Genomic DNA, 6,950 nt, shown 5'->3' with positions numbered 1-6,950 from the left:
AATCTTTTACCTTTTTAGCAAATGTTACAAAATATATGAAAATTTATCACGGAGGAGAAAGATCATTTTTGGTAAACACAAAGTAATGGAAGCATATGTGTGTGGTATATAAAAATATGTAGGTATTTACATATATTATCATATGGATTCTTGCGACTATGCTCATGCCGTTTAAATGTGTCTCAGTTAGACAGTTAGTTGTTTCTGATTCCAATTTTATTAATTTCTAATCTTTTCTGAGATTTCTTTTGTATACTTTTAAATGCTAGGAGGGTCGTGTGTTTAATATGGTTTTAGACCTAACCTACTATGATACATCTGTCTTTTCTGTATCCAGGGTTATTTGCATAATTAACCTTTAATGTTCAGTGCACAAATAAAGATAGAAAACTGCATATATATTGTATAGAGTTTATGTCTGAGTCAAAAATCTTGATACTTTGATGTGTCCAGGATTTTGCAACTTAAAACAAATAAGTCGCAATATCACAGAAAAGGAACATTATAAGTCATCGATATTAATAATATACAAAAGTCATAAAATACTGTGTGTCATATCCTAACTAGTCAAGGATAAAAAAAGATGATATGTTGAGGACATATAATTGCAGCAACAAATAAATAAAAAGCAGTGTTCGATTAAGGATTAATGTCAACCCCACAGACTTTACGTGGGGTAGAATGACATACAACTGTCGATAGGTTGTTTCTCGGCTGTTGGATTTTGTTCGTTGCTGAATATTTATATATCCTATCTAGAGAATCAATGCGATACAATCTAATGTAGTGCACGTGAAATGTCAACCAAATTAACATTATGGAACGTAGTGTATATTATCTGCATATTCGTTTAAGCGGCATGTAGGGACATGACTCGAAATTAGTAGGAATGATAAATATAATTGATTTTATGAAAGTCGTCGGACATATGGGAACATTAACATTAAACGACAGTTGCTTTCATCAGTATAAGGAGTATGAACGATCCAAAGAATCATTTTCGTGATTAGTGAGGATATTACACGAAATTAAATTACGCAGCCCTTTACAATACGAGGGAATTAACGTTAGGCTGCCATGTTGTAAAGCTTATAGAGCGCAAAGGAAAATGTAATGTTAAAAGCTTACACCATTTGAGGAATATACTGACCAAAAACCCACATTGACTTAACAACACTCATAAATACCGACCAACACTTCTGACCCATGTGTTGATTGAGCAGTGTGCATACATTCTGACCTGCAGACAACATTCATTGACTAACACAATACCTACTATCTAATACGCCTGCACGATTCAACAATTTATTGAATACCACCCACAACTACTGTCCAATACATACAAACACACACCCTTACTAACCTTTATTTAGTCTTACTGGCAAGCAGGCAATGTTAAAGCGGATGTAAGCAGAAAGAAGAGTATGATAAAGAGTTGACACAATGGCACCTTACAACAGTGAAGTGTAAGGAGAGATGAATTATTTACATAGAATCACACTCAAATGCTACCACAGTTTGGGTGTAATGAGAGAAATAGGTAGAGGATATATCACATTTAGAAACATATACTATCAATCAAGATAGGTGGGTGAACGGGGTTGGTGGTTAAAAGTGTAGCTGTAGAAGGCAAAATGTAAATAAAACATGCGAAGATTTACATTTCAGACATAAATGTCCCTTTTCGTTATTAGTCTGGATCGGTTACATAATCGATATACATGGCTATGACATATCTGCGTCTAATAAATTAATCATCCGACGTAGAAAGAGAATCAAAAATTGGGAGCATGGGCTTCCAGCTCCCAATGATATGTGTGCGGAATTTTAGGTTTATATGACTGATATTGATGTTGCTGTAGTCTTTTTGTTGCCTTTCCCTTTTTGGTCTAGCGGTTTCTGGGCTGGACTCCCCATACCTTTCGTTCAGAATTGTTGTTCCCTTTCATTTTCTCTGGCTTTCTTATTCTATTCCGCCTCATTTTCTCTGTCTCTTCTTTTATAAATTCTCGTTTGAGCTGCTTGTTCATACGGATGGAGATCATATGCCTTATATCATTCCCAGTCTATGAGTAGTGCTAGTTTGTGCGTCTCCCCTCTGTAACGAATACATCCTTTCAGATATATTTCTCAAACTGAACTTACTGGCTAATTCATGTCTACTTTGCTAAGTCGACGATATATGGCAAAACTAGCCAAATAACGACTTTACGTGTTATAGGCTCACTCATAAAGAAACATACCTCAGAGTTCAGGTGGGGACGTGAAAGGAATCATCTCATTTGTAAACTGAAAGAAAATATAGAGGGAGAGGAAAAAATAAGACAAATAATTTTGTTTTTAAAAAAATCACAAATCAAGCAACGCTCACTAAATTAACCGTGTTACAAGAAACCGATGAAGTGAGATCATTAGGGCAGTGCTTATATTCATGACCAAGTCACGTATGTCAAATGCAAACGTATGTTACACATACATTTAATTTTATGTCTAGTAATTTGGTGAAGTAAGACCTATCTTCAATTTATCGGGGACAGTATCATATGTCATTGAAGAATTTTATAATTCTGAGATGAATACAACGATAAACCGTAATAATCGCTAAAACACGTGTTTATGTTTGACCCATTTCTAAATTAATGATTTTCAAACTACGTCAGCAATTAATTTAATGGAAATCCAATATATCGTTGAAGACGAAAATACATTCACTATTTTCCGAACAACATCGAATCTGAAATGTTTAATTCAGATTATTGAATTAGGTACATGCAACATTTATTTTTCTCATATGGTCAGTTATATCGTCTTCGAGGAGTTTATGTAGACTGCCACGTGATAGGCTCCTGGTCAGTGACTATCGTTTATGTTGATTACATTAGTTAGATCGAATATTGGTTTAGAATGAGGAAGTTCATTTTTACCACACACTACTGAATTCCAGGCAGATGTGTGCGAGCTGATGGTTACTGATTAACAAAATACCAAGTCATTGATTTTCACAAATAACGATAAGGAATTACTTCGCTTCTGTAAGGATGAAAGTGAACGTGATGTCGCTTCTTCTAGAAAGACTTCAGTTCTAAGCCTGTCAATGGAGAGAATCTAGTCATTATACCACTCATTCAAGATTTTATTTTCTGAGACTTGATTCCAGATAGCTGACATATACCTTTGTCACGCTTTTAACGTGACTAATCGTCAAACAGCAATAACGATGAATTTGGTTAGGATGATAGACTGGTCAACCATAAAACTGTTCTCTGGTCAGTAGTATAGGCCTTTTAGTGACATGGTGAAACTATGATCAGGTTATTAAATGTGTATCGTGTTCTGCAATCTGACATGGCACATACGTATTATATCTTTCCTTTTTTATACTGGTGGTAGTGTTTATAACTGATGCATTTCCTGCCCTGGATGGAAAAGATAATTTTCCTCAACGTGCGTGGCGTTGTTTTTTATGTACATCTGTACTAGTCTATAATCCTTTTTCTTAGACTTGGTTTTCTGGGTATATTTAATTCTGCATATATGATATTGTTCACAATTTCTCTGACAAACATAATGGCAGAGGAAGATTCAAGGTCTAGTAAATTTGATGAGAGGCGGAATTGTGATGTATATTTGTATTTGTATTTGTATTTGCCTTGTGATAAACACATACATCATAGCTGGTTTAAAGCATGATGATTGATGTCAAAAGAATAATGACACAGTTTGTACCTTATTCTAAATATAACACTTCCCTGTCCCACATTCACACATAAAATCATCAGTAAGATATATCTTTGGTTTTTAATTATATCTGCCTGTATGTATGCATCACATGTGTCCCCTGGATACCCATACATATTTGTTTTCCCTTATGCTAGCTTGCCATCTCTTTTAATTTCATGGATATGTTTGGGGGGTTTTTTTGGATTTCTTTAAAAGCTATTTACCTTTACTGAAGGTACACACTAAACTATGCTAAAATATATAGTTCATTTTCATTATTTTTAAATGAAAGAAAATGTCTAGAAAACTGCTATAGCAATCTTAGAATGTAAACTAATATCATTAATATATTTTGTGAAATACGAAACCATTTTCATGACAATCAAAGTGGAAAAAATATATCGGTAAAATAGTATAATTAAATTACTATAAACACCAAATATTAGTAAATATGAGAGCACAGGCTTATACAAGTTCAGGACAACTAGACCGTTTTAAACTGTTTTGCTATTGCTGCTTACTTGTCATTTGTAACGTTTTAATGACTTTCCCTCAATTCATATAAAAAGTCGTTGTCAACCGAAACCAGTAAATGTAAATAAAACAACAAATATTAGCTGACCCAGATTAACGTACCATTGGGGATTAACTGCATTATCGCGTTACTTGTCTCACTTACGTATGGTAGCACTTACGTGTTATAATAAACATCATATATAACTTACCTATGATAAGAAACGTCCACGCTGGTACTGGCATAATATATGCCAGTACATTAAAGGCTCCAATGATAAAATCAAACACACAAATGTAATTCAAGTGTAAATCCATGATTAACAAAACGACAAGTAAAAGGTAATTATTATTCAATTTTATATGAATTGTAAATGCAAATTTGGGCAAAATATGTAATTATATGGCACTTTTGTATTATTATTGTTGAAATATTACTGATTTCAAGAATGTTTCACTCTGTTTTATACTTATTTACGTACAAAAAGTATAATCATAAGCAACATTTTATTAATTTAACTATATGGAATAAAATCGCGACCTTGTTCTTGTAAGGGCGTGTTGGTCACCATCAGTATAAGACCTATAGTCATCAAACGTCAGATGTTAAACTGAATACATGTAGTAATCATAGCCAATGCGGGTATATCAAGTTTGATTGGATATTGTATAGCATGATCAACGTAATTGCATGCACTTTACACAAATGTGACGCTCATTCTTTTAGTTGTAAACTTACAAAAAAGTTAACATTTTAGAGGAAATTGTGCTATAAGATAGTTAAGTTCATACTAGCTACAGTTTTAGATATATAATCAATCGCTGGACGGCGAGTGTTCCAAATTTATCGGAAAATCCAGCTTGACGGGAGAATATAGAGCCGGCAATAATACATCGTTGTATAATATCCACACCATACAAACACAGAGGTAATCAGTTTTCTTGGTCCAGTAGATATATAATCATCTGAACAAATAATGCATAACATTATTGATAGAAGACCCTCTATCATCGGCGCTTGGATTGTTGTTGACTGTTTTGATGACATTGAATAGGTTGAGCAAGTGACTTTTGTCCATATTAATACAATTTTTTGTTGGTGTTTTCGTTTAACATTCGATGAAAGCTGAAGTGGTACTAGTCAATGTGCGCTGACTTATACCCAGTGGGACTGAATAATCGTCCTTATTGTCGGGGACAGGACAAATATAGATTTTGAAAGAATCCTTTTGCATAATTTATGTATCTAGCTATCCAAAGCACCTCTATATATGACGGTTCTTTAAATTTTTATTTTGTGATATATGAATTTTATCTGATCTCTTTCTGACCTATGCCGTTAGTATCGCGAACAATGAATAAATAGTGTTGACACAAGTGTGAAGAGAATTTAAGATGCCGTATTCAAGAACAAGGGTTCCTATCCTATATTTTAATAATTGTATTCCGCCTTCATCAGTTCTTACTTGTGCCTTTAGACACATTACTGTGTTCAATACATGTAGAGTGATTGTCAGTATAATGATGTTGTTTTCTAACACAATGATTGCTTTCGTGCACTATAAATGATTCAACAACACACTCTAAAACTGTTTTCCCATTACATCTCAGATTGAAGCTTAACGCTAATTACTTTCTGTCCCATATGGTTCCTAAACGTTACTCAGAATGTTTTGTTATTGGTGTGGTCTGATGTTATTAGAAAGGGCAGGAAATGCAAATTCGTATACCTATGTTTAAGGTATAAAAGTCAAGCAGAACTTCATCAATATATTTGTGAAGGGACAAGATGCGAGAATTAGACACAAGAGAAGTAGGAATATTATACAACTAATTACAAGATAATGGAAAGAAGATGATGAATGTAGTGACGGTTATCAGCAAAGCTATGTGAAATATCGAAAAGAAAACGACTCTTCTTAAAGTAAGCAGTCATTTAACTGTGATACAAAATAATTCAGAATTTGTTGGTATGAAGGCAAATACAAAGTGTGAAGTTAAAATATGTCGATCTTGAAGAAATGTTTCGTAATTATTCAGAGATTCCCAGAGTTGTCATTTCAATGAAATATTCCTCAGAACGTCATATGTCATTAACATCAGCCGGGCATATTCTAAAAATGATTAATGATTAAGGCTTACGATTTAAGTAAACTCCTCAAAAGGTCAAATAACATGTAAAATATAAACTAAGCTTAAGATCACACTAAGGCATAGCACGTTCCACCCACTCTATATGATCACTGTTACGTACTCATTAGGATTAGAGGCATAACCGTTTTAGGGTGGCCTCAAATGTTATGTCTATTAAAATATAAAACCATAGCAGGCAATATATTACATGACTAAGTTTATATTTCAATTACAGGCAAACTCATTTCGTTCCAGGGCTAAGCAAATGCAAGGATATGTGTGTCATTTGGGTTTATAACGTAGCTTTAAAAAAATTTCCGTCATATCGCTACGATTTCAGCATTGTGACAGTTTATAGTGATGTCTAGCACTGTGACATCATACCGCAGACATGTAGCATGATGTCCCAACCAGTTACATTATCATGCGACCCAACCGTCCTGTCCTAATACTAACCTCTTAACGCCGATGAGCCAAATAAGGCAGCTGTTACTACCAGTTTTGTAAGTCATTGGTATGACTTGGCTGTGGATCAAATCCACGACCTTCCGCATCAAATGCTTACTCTCTAAAAAAAATAGATC

This window comes from Sinohyriopsis cumingii, chromosome 11 (genome assembly GCF_028554795.1).
Source record: "Sinohyriopsis cumingii isolate HCF-2022 chromosome 11, ASM2855479v2, whole genome shotgun sequence".
NCBI lineage: Eukaryota > Metazoa > Mollusca > Bivalvia > Unionida > Unionidae > Sinohyriopsis > Sinohyriopsis cumingii.
Note: the sequence above shows the minus strand (reverse complement) of the source record.